The sequence below is a fragment of the Chionomys nivalis genome, chromosome 18, assembly GCF_950005125.1.
Source record: "Chionomys nivalis chromosome 18, mChiNiv1.1, whole genome shotgun sequence".
NCBI classification, from domain to species: Eukaryota; Metazoa; Chordata; class Mammalia; order Rodentia; family Cricetidae; genus Chionomys; species Chionomys nivalis.
The window spans coordinates 17,115,270-17,130,793 of NC_080103.1; positions in this window are offsets into that span (position 1 = coordinate 17,115,270).

Genomic DNA, 15,524 nt, shown 5'->3' on the forward strand with positions numbered 1-15,524 from the left:
CTGTGAGTTTACATAGAAGAATACTAGAAAGAACAGAGATGAAGAGTCTTCTGGAGGGTGTCGAGGATCTTTTTTGTACTCAGATGAAAACTGATTAATGTATATATTTGAAGAAACTAGTTGAGGCTGAAGGGCAGGGGGGAATCCGGAGAAGATGAAAGAGAGCTATCCAGACACATCCAGGATGAGGCACAACACCCTTTCCAACTTGCAGCAGTGGTAATCTCCTAATTTATGAAGAATGAAGCCGGCTGCTCAGAGGGTTTTGCTTCAATTATGAGGGAGATTAGTCTTTAACTAAATGCTGTTCTGACCTTTTCTAACAATGCCTGTGAGGATTTACTATTTCCTAAAAGCACAACTTACAAAACAAAGCTGAAGAATATGGATAGTAATGCAGAAACATCCAGCAACCAACAAGGTATAATCTGTAGTATGTGGCATTTAACTAAAAAACAACTCTAGGCATGCAAAGAAGCAGCAAAGTACAATTCATAATGAAGATGAAATTGAACCAGAACTGGTATACATAACAAAATTAATATATAACAAGAAACTAGGAATTATATTATAACAAACTTCCATAAATTCAAGTACCTATGGGAAATACTAAGAGGCATAAAAGACCAAATTTAACTTCTAAAGATGAAAGCAACAATTTTTTCACAAAAAGTATGCTGTTACGGATAGATTATATGTAACAGATTAAATACTTCAAGGGAAAAGATTAATGAAGCTGAAGATATTTAATATAAGCAATTCTAAATGAAATACACAGTGAAAACAATTTGAAAGATGACTAAGGTTTGATGAATTCAGAAAAATGTCATGATTCTAAACATAAGAAAGCAAAATTCTCAAAGAAGAGGAACACAGAAAAAACTGAAGATGCAATCACAGACCTTATAAAAATAATAAGTCAGCTCCAAAGGCCCCAATGACTCATGTATAAAATTATAAAGAAACCCAAACTAAAACATGTCATCACCAATACCAATAATAAAGAGAAACGCCTTAAGAACAGACAAAATTACAGATAATGTAGAAAACATAAGGAGACAAATTCTAAAAAAGAATGATAAAACTTAAAGATTGTGGCTCATCTGTGCTGAAGGGAAAAATTGTATCAACCCAGAATTCTTCAGTGAAAGTCATTGAAGAGAATTTATCGCCAGCAGGCTAGTCCAGAAGGAAATTATACTAGATCATAAATCAAGATCCACACTGAGGATTGAAATGCACCGGAAATGGTAATTATGCATGTAAGTATAAGTAAGATATTCACACTACTATTTAAACACCCTTAATACATAATTGACTATTTGGAGAAGCAGAAAACTTCTCCAAAAGGCCAGTGGCCCTAAGGCAAAGGCCTCCAGGACAAACCCATGGCCCTGACATTTCCTCTCATCTACTCATTGCCCACTACTATGAAGTCCCAGAGCTGAAGTTCAGGTGCTTTTGGTTGGTATCTCTCCATGGCATCTCTCTAGCAGGGTGATTGACGCTCACAACGGTTTGAAAATACAAAAGCAGGTCCTCCTCCTGTACAGATCTCAGTGCTATGACTGATTTTCATGCTCTCCTACAGTTGGAAGCTAATCAATCCCTCTCCCCAAGAATAGCAGCCACCCTGGGGGTATGATCTTTGGAGGGTAAGAGAACCTGCCCAGCCCACAGACTGCAAAGCTAAGCCTCGCCAACAGACGGCCCTTGTAGGCAAAGAAGAGAAACAACTAAAATGAAGACAGCTCTGGTAGATATAGACACTTAACTACACAGGCTCAACATCTGGATAAGAATAGTGAAGACAAGTATCTGCAATCCAGCTGACCCTCCCCATTTCCATGCAAATAACCAGCAGTCTACAACTTGTGAGGATACAGAAAAAAAGCCACCTTAGGTTACATACACCACACACATGCACTCACGCACTAGGTTTCCTTTCAATTATACATCATTACATTTTATTCCTCTTCATACATGCATCCAATGTTATCTTTTCATTACTGGGAAGTCTTCATTCTTTTCCATTCATTTCTATTTTTCATAGAAACCTTCTATGCTTGTCACCTTCCCCTCCACAACATTGTTAGTGGCATTTGTTATTGCTGCTGTTTAAAGAAATGTTATTTTATTCCCCTTTCTATGTTTATGGGAGTCATTTCTTGATTTTGCCCCATTATGTCTAATCTTTTGTTATATTATTCCCATAACAATCTTCTCAAATCTCCTTCTTCTTATCATCTATTTAATCTTGCTTCTTCTATATTTCCTCACTTCCCAGATGCCTTCCTTTGCTGTTTTACTTTACTATTCCTGCGTCATATTTAACATGATAGCACATATACACATGCTGACTAACTCAGCCGTTCTGCTCCTAAGGATTAAATCAGGAGAAACACAAACATGTGCCCATACACATACTTGTGTACAAACTTTCACAATGTCTTTGTAATAAACTAGAATTAGAAATAACCCAATGGTCGTCCACAGTGACAAATAAGCCATGGCACATATAAAACAACAGTTATCAATAATAAATAGAAATAAATCATTGACACAGCAATATTGTTTGTGAGAAAAGGTGAATCCAAAAGACAAGTACATGCTTTCTGATTCTGATAATAATAAATACAAACAGAAAGAAAATTGATTGCCTAGGGTTGGAGAAAGGTATATATAGTGTAAGGGCTAAGTTACCCTGTAAGCCCCACTGGCCCAAGGACAGATAACTTCTTGGAATGCCAGGGGTTGTGCTTGACTGGGAGATGACAAGTCACATGTTTTTGCTACACTAAACAAGTTTGCTTCATCCAACTGCAGCAGAAGAGATTGTTGTTGCAGCAGATGGATGTTGGCAGGAGGTACACAGGCAGGAAGTAAGATGTATGCTTGTTCCTGATTGGACCTGATGGGAAATACTATGGCCTTGTGGTTTTTCCTTTTTAAACCTCTGCAAAATGTGACTTGTCACCATTTTCTGAGAACCCCAAAATGGTCTTGGCGGAGTCCATCATCCTGTCCAGTATTTAATTAAAGCTTGCTCCAAATTTGGCTCAAAAATTGTGGAACTTATTTTTCTCTTACAAATTCTCAGGTTTAACAAAGGGAAAAAGATTATCAACAGGGCAGACGACCATTCGAGAGGAGAAATGTGTTATCTTGATTTAAAATGACTCATCAAATTGTGCACTTTAAATACATGTAGTGTTAAGTTGTGTAACTCCACAATTCTTCTGTGACATTATAACTTCTAATATATCAGATTGCAATTAATATTAAGTCATATTGGAATACAACAGGTCTCTTTCGATATGTTTGGGGGAAATTTAGACACAAACACGTGAACAAGAGAATACCATGTGACGGTTATAGTAAAAAGTCTACAAACTAAAGACATAGAAGAAGTATGAGAGAGGAACCCAATACAGGAAGTTTATTGTTAATAATACCAAACAAAGCTGTTCTAAAGTCCAGTAGTACAAATGACCTACTTACTTCTCTGTTCCCCACACCCATGTACCATGCTCCCGAGCACTGTTTGACTTCCCATATTCCACTGAGCACTCCAAGCTTGTTCTTGCAATAGGGATCTTACTCCTTAATTTGTTCCTTCTAAAGAGTCCTTTCATCATAGTTTAGAATGACTTCCTCTTTATCATCTCAGCTTGATGAAAGCCTTCCTTAGCCACCACATCTAACAGAGCACGTTTTCTATCATTCTTAGGCCCTCATTTCACAACATGTGTAATTTCCTGATATTAGCTTGTTTACCCTTCACTGATACGTATTCTTTGTCTTCCCCTGCAAACCTGAATGTGAGCAACTTAAAAGGCAGGGCTTTGCTTCACTCGCTCACACTGCATTCTCAGAATTCAAATCTGCAAAACCACACACTAGAATTTAATAGATACTTGTTGGTTGTGTAAGTAAAAAAAAAAAAAATACTAGAGTACATAATTAAATTCATCCCCAAATTACTAAACACTCAGATATTCTACAGACAGCTTTAGGCAAAGCCAAACTTAAAACAAGCTTTTTGACATCTTTTATATTACATTTACAGATCAATTCATTTTCAAAGGAAAAAACCCTACCCATCCATCCTAAGTAGCTAAAATAGGAGTATCATTATAATATGAAACAGATTTGTTATCACTCCCCATCCCCAGAAAATAGATGTGCTCTATTTCCATAAAATTCTAATTTGGAGGCAGCAGATTTTCTTTCAAATCAGTAGTTACCTGTGAGAGTCACATTAGAATGACCTGCCATTTAAAACAAAGCCATTTGTTTACCTAACTTCTTCTAATGTTTGCTTCATAGCCAATACATAAAACTCATCAAGAAGAGCTGGTCCTAATGTGATTGATCGTTTTCTCTTCTAAAGCTCCTAAGTGGATGACAAATTTAATTTAAATATGGAACATGTCAATTTGCTTCTCTCTTTTGGTAACAGTTGAAAGCCCCAATACACCAAATTTATATGAATTTACATGAGCTCTCTAAACTCTACCCAAAAACATTTTTTTAAAAATTAAGGTCACATATAAATGTTAATAAGAGTCGTTAGCATCTCCTGTAATAAAATTCAGTGTTATAAAGTCAGATCAGCATCAGTGTTTTCTGTATGTCACCACAGCTCTTCTGTTCCTTAGTATAATATTTTTCATTGCTACTTATATTACTTTATATAATCCCTCTGTAATTAGATATTTCTCTGGATGAATAATATGAGCAGAATTAATTGTACTCATAACAGGTGCAATTGCTTTCTCAGCAGTAACCAACAATGTGCTATTGATCTTACTAAAAATTAACTTTTTCTTGCCTTTGTTCTGCATATTTTTACTTTAAAAAATGTTAGCATTTTTATTTTCAAAAATCAATAAAAGATTCAGCTAGGAAATTAATCATAGTAACCAAGTAATCAACTCATAATGCAATCAGCTATTTCCTCACTATATGTGTGTGAATTTGTCCCAGGGTTTAAAATTGCCTTTAATTGAGGGTGATGGGTATTCAGGAATTCTCTAAGTCCCACATAATGGCAGAAACTGCCCTGGAGGAGTTCATTCTCACCAGTCATCCGCCAGCCCCACTGTGGTGGTTCGTGTTGACAGGAAGGACAAACTGAGAACATTCGTGAGGAAATTTCTACATTGAGCTCACTGAGGGGTGAAGACTCACTTTAAATATGGGCAGCACCATCCCTTTGACTGGGATTTCAAATTGAATAAAAAGGAGACAGTGAGATGAGCAGCACCATGTGTCTCTCTCTGCTTCCTAACTACAGACGGATTGGGACCCACTTGCTCGTGTCCTGCCATCGTGCCTTCTCCACCATGAGGGAATGCACCCTCGAACTGTGAGCCAAAATAGGCATCTCCCTCCTTGAGTTGCTTTTGTCACAGCAACAAAAAAAGAAACCAGTACACCCTCTAAGAAGACAGCCCAGGACACTTTGGAGCCTCAGTCTCGAACTAGATTGTGAGCAGGAACCTCAAGCGTAATGTGCTCACCAAATGCCCCAGCTGGGCTGTATGACTTCTTGGATCAGCCTGCTTCTGGTCTTGCTTCTAGGAAAACGCAGGAGAACAAAACAAAGCCAGCTGGTTTTTGCCTCAAATCAACCAGATTTAGTGAGCTTCCCCACATGTGAAGTAAAAGGAAAAGGCCAAATGTATTCAAGAGAAACTATTCCTCAATGAAACCAAAGGCACAAAAGACTCCCCATGCCATGCACAAGAGGAGGCTTCTCAGCATCCAGCCCATAACAACTATTCTCATTGTTTACTATCCACACTAGCCAACTCTTCCCCAAAGCCCTACATTCCTTTTGTTCTTCCACCCATCATATATTAAAACCCAGAATTGCTTTCCTACTTCAAGGAATTAGAAAAAAGAGTAAAGCATAATGAACCAACTGTTCAGATATTTGACAACAGACACAAGGCTGATACAGAAAGAAAAAGAAACATGACTTAAGCCGTGATTTTCCTAGCTTGCTGCCTAGAGGCAGTTTCTAGGCCACAGCAGAGAGCAGAAACCAAACAGAGACTGACGGTCTGGTTGAGTTTAAAAGACAAGTATCAAAGTTCAAAGAAGTTGAGTAACTAGAATTTATAGGAAAGAGAAATAACAACTGTAGTTAAGGCTGTTCTGAACAAAAAAAAAAGACAACTTTTTAAAAGATTAATTTACCCAGGAGTGATATAACTGTGTGCAAGAGGCAACTCCAGAACTCTCTAAGAAAATACAGCAAAATCCAACATACAAATCTGAGTACACTAAAATGTAAAATCTATAATATTTGTAACACAATAAAAATTACTACTTATGCAAAAACAGGAGTATATGACACATACAATCAATATAGAGAAACAGATGCATAAAAAGTATAGTATACAGACAAAAACTATGGGTTTTTTTGTTTCCTCTCCCTCAGATCATCTCTACCTTCTCACCCACCCAACTCTACACCCTTTCTCTCCTTAGAAAATAGGCTAAAAAAAAAAGGAAAAAGAAAAAACACAAGAAACACAGACACACATACCACTCACACAAAAACCACAAAAACACAAACTCAGAAACTACAATATACATCCAGTAAGACAAAAAATGTCCAGACAAAGTAATATAAGACAAAGTCTATAAAGTATCCTTTATTTTTGAGTGTATATAAGAGAGAGAGAGAGAGAGAGAGAGAGAGAGAGAGAGAGAGAGAGAGAGAGAGAGAGAGAGAGAGAGAGTTTTGCACTGGACATGCATTGGACTGCAGGGTATGAGGTTAAGTGTGATAAATATATTCAGTGAGACTCCAGCAGAGAAAGCGAACTTTTGCTTCGCAAGTATCAGCTACAGATAGCTTCTTGGTTAGAGGTAGGAGCTGGGTCCACTTCCCACTCCCAGCATGAGGGTCCTGTCTGGTTTGATCCTGTGCAGGCCCCATGCACGTTGCCATGGTCTGGAGTTCCTACGTCCCTCAGTCCTGTTGTATCTGGAAAACACTGTTTCCTTAGTGTAATCCATGTCCTCTGGCCCTTACAGTCTCTTTGCATTCTCTTCCACATAGCTCCCTGAGTCCTGAAGGGAGAAATATGATGAGGACAGCCCACCTAGAGCTGAGTGTTCCAAAATCCCTCACTCTCGGCACATTGTCCAGTTGTGTGTCTCTGTTTAGTTCCTATGTGCTGCAAGAGGAAGCTGCTCTGACGGTGAGTGAGGTGCTAATGTAAGGGTACAGTAGAATGCCATTAGGAGACATTTGATTGTTATGTTCCTTTAGCAGACCAATAGTATTTGGTTTTCCCCTGGGCCTACCTAGTCTTAGGTTACTGCCCATCCAAGCAGTGTCAGGCATGGGTTCTATCTTGTGATGAACCTTAAATATAATCAGAGTGGTTATACCAGCATGTCATGTAGGCAGATCATCACTGTAGATCACAGGGTTTGCTGCCAGGTTGGTTGTTACCTTTCTCCTCTGGTAACATGCAGCGTACTTTCCAGTATGATGTAGTGGGAAAGGCTCCATGTAGGCACCATCTCAACCTCTCCATGTTCAATGGGATACGTGAGTGTTGTCTTCAGCAACAGGGCCTTACCATCATTTTGTGGAGAGCCTGTGACATTTTGAGGTTTCCATGGATCCCCTTTGACCAACGACTAAACTAGATATAACCCATTCCTGACACTGAAGATTTCACTTAGTGGCAAAAGATGACAGACAAAAACTTTCAAGTATCTTTTATAGGAGCCAGAGAGATGGCTCAGTGTGTAAAGGTGTCTCCCACCAAGTTTAACAAACCTACATGGTGGAACGAGAGGTAATTTCCTGCAAGTTGTCCTCTAACCACCACATATGTGTCAAGGCATACATTATCCAAATATATACACAAATATGCACATAAAATAAAATAAAATGTAATAAAATAAAATACTAATGCTATCTATAAGCAATACAGCTTACATATAAAATTAAATATATATTGTGTTTATAACTTGTATATAATAGATAAACTGTGTTACATATAAATATATATGAAAAGAGCATCCCATCACTGGAGCTTGTACTAGTAGGCAGTGTTCCGAGATCTAACCATATATGAATGAGTAATGGTCTTGTCATAACTAGAAGACAATCTGACCCAGTCATAGTTAAAGGAAAAGTTCATGATGGTGACAAGAAAGGGCAATGGGAAGATAAATATTAACAAAGTACAGTTATATATAGATGATATGTGAAGTAGCACAATGAAACTTACTATTTTTTATTAACTAAAAATTAATATATTTAAGATTTTAGAGATATTTGTTAATAGTTGCTTTGAAGCAAACATCTTTTAAAATGTATACTAAAATGTAGGTGTCATGATGAATTACTGTAACACAGCACTCAGAAAACTGCGGAATTCCCTCTTAGTAAATCTCTTGTATGAGGTTCGTTATGTGGTGTGACTTTATGGTATTCCTTGGCTCCTGATTGCCAGGACACATTTCCACTCAAAACTGTAACACTTATAATATAATATAACTCTGATAAGTTTATTAGGATTTATTAGGAATTAAAAGGCAGAGTCAGGAACAGCTAATCAAATCTCATGTTATTAACACATTCATGTCACCTATAGTCTAAACTGAAATAGTTCCTCTAATTAAGTATAATTAGTGTGTGTGTGTGTGTGTGTATAAAGTATATTGGGGATTTTTTGGGGGGGGTGCTGTTGTTATTTGGTTTTTGTTGTTGTTATTTGGAGTTTGTTGTTGCTGTTCAAGATAGGTTTTTTTTTTTTTTGGTGTAACAGCTCTGGCTGAGATCCACCTGCCTCTGTCTCCCAAGTGCTAGGATTTAAGGTTTGTGCCGCCACCACCCAGCATGTATTGGTTTTTAGTGAGTAATTAATATATAAAAAAATCAAATACTATTATAAGGAACAAAGAATTTTTTAATATAATCATTATTAATTTAGCAAAGAGTGAGAAAATTCAAAAATGTAAACAATATCATCGGTGAAAAAAACTCTACTTATTTAGAATGTATGCTATTAAAATACTACCGATTCTTTGAAAAGTAATTGGGGGAAAGTGATTATTTTTCCCAGTCATAGCTCAAACTGAGGCTTCTTTTAACTACATAAAAAGCTGTACCAAGCAAATAACAGCTTTTTAAAATTAAAAAGTAATTATAAATTGATAGAATGATAATTTGCTCTATGGATTTTAGCAATTTGTTAGTTTTTGGATTTTTGACATTTTACTAGTTTTGTGTTTGTTTTTTGGTTGCTTTGTTGGTTTGGGTTTTTTGCGGGGGAGGTGTGGTTGTTTTTTCGAGACAGGGTTTTCTGTGTAGTGCTGACTGTCTGGAACTTATTCTGTCAACCAGGCTGTACTCAAACTCAGAGATCCACCTGCCTCTGCCTCCCAAGTACTGGGATTAAAGAATTTGGCGGCAGGGCCTCAAAAAAGAGCCATGCGATTTTTGCTGCTAACACTGAGTCAGGAAGACTCTGTTAAAGGAGTTCTGCCTTTGCTTGCCTGTAGCAAACATGCCACCCCTCACCCGAGAAAACACTGATGCCAAGAAGCTGTGCTTGACTCTGTTCCTTTGTGTCTAGAATCCCTTTCCAACCTCTCTTAGGTTTTATGTGAATGTAGTTGCCAAATGTTGGGCACCATTTGTAGACAAAAGTATCTGTACTACTTGGTCCCATAGCTGTTCAGTCCCAATTAAATACACAGAGGATTATATTGATCATAAATTGTTTAGCCTTTTGCTCAGGCTTATTACTAACAATCTCTTGCAACTTAAATTAACCCATAATTCTTAAGTTTAGCCCCATGACATTGTACCTGTTCTCAGTAAGGCAGCCTCATCTTACTTCCTCTGCATCTGACTTCTAACTGCATCTCTGTCTTTCCTCTTCCCAGAATTCTCCAAGTCTGGTTGCCCCACCTATACTTCCTGCCTGGCCACTGGCCAATCAGCAATTTATTAAACTAATACAAGTGACAAATCTTTATATGGTACAAGACCATTGTCCCACATTATGCATCACCTGGCTTGTTAATTTTATAAAACATGCCTATCAACAAAATGCATATAGTAAAAAAATATATTTTTGAGTTCTAGTTATAAGATGATGATATGATATTTATGTATTTATGTAAATTATGCATATGCCTAAATAGATTAAAGGTAATATTTTATACTATCTTCTAACTTTAATTATTTTTATAGCCCTTATATTAAAGATGTCAAAATTAAATGAATTTTTTATTCCTTTCAGTTCTAAACTCAGATTTCAAAACTGAAATGCTGTTAAGCCTTATATTTCTTCTTTGCCATCTTTTATTTGTAACCCACAGCTGACCTGTCACTGATGTTCTTAATGTACAGTTTGAATTCAGGTTGACTAAATTATGAATAATACATCTCTAACCTTTGCATCAACCAAAGCAACTTGCTTTTTGACATCATTAAATTGTATTTATTAAGTAAAAGACATTTTATTACCAGCTAGAGTGATGAAGTTATAGATATTTGACTTAGGACAGGCATTAGGCCTAATCCAAAAGCCCAGATCTTAAACTTTCAACCTAAGAATTTTTCAACTTTTACAAAAACACTTTGATGATGACAACAGCCTTATCCTGCCTGTTATCCTTTGTGGTCTTCCTAAAACAAGTCCTTTACTCTGCTGAGAAGATGAATGATAGGATTATAAAACCTTATACTTCATAATCTTTGAAAATTTAAATTTTGAAAGATGGCATCTTAAACAGTAAAGTCTTTCTCTGCTTAATTCTATTCCATTTTCAAAACAAAACTGCAACACAACAGTTGACTCTCACAGTCCTACATAAATAAATGAAGACCAATTTTCCTAACTAGCTGCTCAGGTTCAGGCCACACCAATCAGAAGAACAAAGAGCTCCTGCTGCACCAAAGGCCAAGCTAATCACCAGAAAACCAGCTCCCAAGTTGGATAGAGACTCCCTTCTAGACCAAAGATCATGCCAGCTGCCAGAAATCCAGGGCACAAAGACTAAAAAACCAAAGACAAAAAATAAAAACTCCCCCCCCCAAAAAAACAAGAAACAAAACACCCATCTAACAAAGACAAATGCATAAGTCATCCTAAACACCAGTGTGAAAACACAAACAACCAGGTCAACATGGCATCATCAGAGCCCAGCTATCCTATGACAGCAAGACCTGAGTATTCCAACACAGCTCATGCACAAGAAATATACATTAAAAGATACTTTATGAAGACAGAGGTCCTTAAGGAGGAAATGAAAAACTCCCCTAAAGAAATCAAGGAAAAAACAACCAAAAAGAGTAGGAGGAAAACAAGGGGAAAAAAAAAACAAAAACAAAAAACAGGCAAAGGAAATTATTCATAACATGAAAACCAAAATAGAAGCAAAAAGAAAACAAAAACTCAAAACAATCAGGAAATGGATAATCTAGGTAAACAAACAGGAATGACAGATACGAGCACCACCAACAGAATACACCAACAGAATTTCAGGCACCGAAGATACAATAGAAAAAACAGATTCATCAAAGAAAACGTTAAGTCTAAAAAAAACCCTAATACAAAACACCCAGAAAATCTGGGACACTATGAAAAAACTAAACCTAAAAATAATAGGAATGGAAGAAGGAGAAGAATTTCAGTTCCAAATCACAAAAAAAAATATCTAAAAATATCATAGAAGAAAATTTCCCTAACCTTAAGAAGGGCATGCCTATAAAAATACAAGAAGCTTACAGGACACCAAATAGATTGGATCAGAAAAGTCCCCCTGCCACATAATATTCAAAATACTAAACATACAGAACAAAGAAAGAACATTAAAAGTTGTAAAGGGAAAAAAAAATCAAGTAATATGTAAAGGCAGACCTATAAGGATTACAACTGGAGTGAACCTGGGTCCTCCGAGGGAATAGACATGAACCAGAGATCTCAGCGGGACCAGGCATGAGTCTGGGACTTCAGAGAGAGTAGGCCTGAGCCAGGACCTCTGTGGGTTCAGGCATTGGTCTGGGACATCAAAGGGAATAAGCAGGAACCTGGAACCCCCACAGGTATGAGCATGGGTCTGGGACCTCTGAGGAAGAAAGCAGGTCCTCTGAAGGTCCTGGCGCACCCAAGCCTGGGACCCCCAAGGCAGTAAACCGGAACCAGAAACCTTTCCTGCTCCAACTCCAACCCACGGACTTCTGCAGGAGGGAATCCAGACCAGGATTTACAGATACAGGTCAAATCTGGTAACCTAGGCCAAAGTTGCCCTAAGGCAAGAAACTCCATCTTGGGCAACAAATTCCACAGGAGCAGAACTGAACCAAGGATACCTAGGACAGAGAGGGCCTGCTCCACCGGCAGCAGAAGCCAGGAGCAAATCCAGTCCAGGGAGCCAACCCAGTCCCAGAACACTGACAGATCAGGACTAAGCCAGTGACCAGATCCAGAGCCAGTGATCTCCACTAGAACAGGTCCAGCTCCAAGCCAGGAACTTCTGCAGGAGGAGATCCAAACCAGGATTTACAAAAACAGATCAAAGCCAGCAGCCTAGGCCAAAGTAGGCCTGAGACAGCAAACTCCAAGGGAGCAGAGCAAAGCACAGGAGCACTGAGCTATCTCCAGGAACAGGAACAACCAATGGGGTAACTAGAACTGTGACACTGACTGTACCAAAAGGACCAACCATCTGAGCTTTGGATTCGCTGGCACCTAGAAGATTATTCAACAGAATCTCAGACAGCCCCAACCATACCTATTAGAAGAAAAGATGAGTAGAAAAGGTAAGATCACATGCTACACCTCAAAGAGCAACCCAATACCTGTAAAACCTAAAGACCCTACAACAGCAAGACCTGAACAACCAAACATGGATGAACCAGAAGAAAATGATCTTAAAAAAAAAAAAAACTCAAGAGAATGTTTGAAATTCTTAAAGATGAAACGAGAAATTCCTTTAAAGAAATGGAGGAAAAAACAAACAAAAAATTGGAAAATATCAGCAAATCACTTAAAGAAAACCAAGAAAAAGAAATCAAACATATAAAAAGCAAAAGATTTATATGATCTGAAGAGAAGCCAGAGTATGCAATCAAATATATAAAACAAACTAGCCAGGACTCGAAAACTGAAATAGAAACAATAAAGAAAACACAAGCCAAAGGAATTATAGAAACAGAAATAATGAGAAAAAGATCAGGAACCACAAATGAAAGCATGAACAGCAGAATACAAGAAATGGAAGAATCTCAAGCGTTGTTGATACAATAGAGGAAATAGATTCATCAGTTAGAGAAAACATTAAATCTAACAAAAGCTTAACCCAAAATATCCATGAAATATGGAACACCATGAAAAGGCCAAATCTTAGAATAATAGGTATAGAAGAAGGAGAAGTTCAACTCAAAGGCACAAAAAATTTATTTAACAAAATCATAGAAGGAAACTTTCCTTACCTAAAGAAAGATATGCCTATGAAGATATAAGAAGCTTACAGAACACCAAATAGACTGGATCAAAAAAAAAATGTCCTCTCACCACATAATAATCAAAATACTAAACATACAGAGTAAAAAAAAGAATATTAAGAGCTGCAAAGGAAAAAGGCCAAGTAACATATAAAGGTAGACCTATCAGAATTACACCTGACTTCTTATTGGAGACAATGAAAGCCAGAAGGTCATGGTAAGCATTATGCAGACATTAAGAGGCCCCAGCCCAGACGACTATACCCAGCAAAACTGTCAATAACCATAAGACAAAACAAGATATTCCATGACAAATCTAGATTTCACCAATACCTAGCTAGCCACAAACCCAGCCCTACACAAAATACTAGAAGGAAAACTCCAACCCACGGAAGATGGCTACACCAACAAAACACAGACAATTGATGATCTCATTACAGCAAATCTTGAAGAAAAAAATGGACAAATTAACATCACCAAGGATGAAAACTAAATTAACAGGAGATAGCAACCACTGGTCATTAATATCCCTTAATGTTAATGGACTCAACTCACCTATAAAAAGGCACAGGCTAACAGACTGGAAACGAAAGCAGAATCCATCCTTCTTCTGCATACAAGAAACGCATCTCAACCTCAAAGACAGACACTTTCTCAGAGTAAAGGGTTGGGAAAAAAATATACCAATCAAATGGACTTAAGAAACAAGTGCATGTAGCTATCCTAATATCAAACAAAATAAACTTCAAGCTAAAATCAGTCAAAAGAGACAAAGAAGGTCATTTCATATTAGTCACAGGAAAAATCCATCAAGAGGAAATTTCTTTTTTTTTTGCCATTAGAAGAGGATTATTTATTTATCCATAAATAGAGCAAAGATAAAATGTCAACTCAGTTCCTCTCTGCAATAATAAAGGATAACTTTTATTGAACACTTTGTGTTCTGGCCATCATTTAAGTCCTTTACACACATTTAACCTCAAAATTCCTGTGAAGAAGGTACTATTATAATCCCCCATTTTTCACATTTTAAAATTGAAGCATCTAAAAGCAAAGTAAGTAGTCAAAGACAGTAAATAATGGTATCGGAATTCAAATCCAACCAAACTTGATTCTAAATCAAAAGATATTATCTACTTTATCATTCTATTTCATGATTCTCAATCTCCAGATCTAGACCTCAGACACTATTGACTGCCTCTGTCCAAATAACTTTCCTAAGTAACAAAAAAAAAAAAAAATAGAGGAAATTTCAAGGCTGAACATCTATGCCCCAAATACAAGGGCACCCTCATACGTCTAAAGATGAAATCATATATTAAACCCCACACACTAATAGTGGGAGACTTCAACACTCTCCTCTCACCACTGGACAAGTCAATCAGACAAAAAATTAACAGAGAAATAAGAGAACTAAGAGATGTTATGACTCAAATGGACTTAACAGACATCTAAAGAATATTCCATCCAAACAGAAAAGAATATACCTTCTTCTCGGCACCTCATAGAACCTTCTCAAAAATTGACCACATACTCAGTAACAAAACAAACCTCAACAAATAAAAAAAAATTGAAATAACCCAATGTACCTTATCAAATCACTAAGGTCTAAAACTAGAAGTCAACAGCAATACTAATTCCAGAAAACCCACAAACACATGGAAATTAAACAATGCTCAGCTGTATCATCAATGGGTCAAAGAAGAAATAAAAGGGAAAATTAAAGACTTCCTAAAATTCAATGAAAATGACCACACCACATACCCAAATTTATGGGTCACAATGAAAGCAGTATTAAGAGGCAAGTTCATAGCAGTAAAGCCTACATAAAGAAGCTTGAAAAACCCCCACACTAGTTAACTAACAGAACATTTGAAAACTTTAGAACAAAAAGAAGCAAACTCACCTAAGAGAACTAGATGGCAGGAAATAATCAAATTGAGAGCTGAAATAAACAGAACAGAAACAAAGAAAACAATACAAAGAATCAATGAGACAAAGAGATGATTCTTCGAGAAAAAAATCA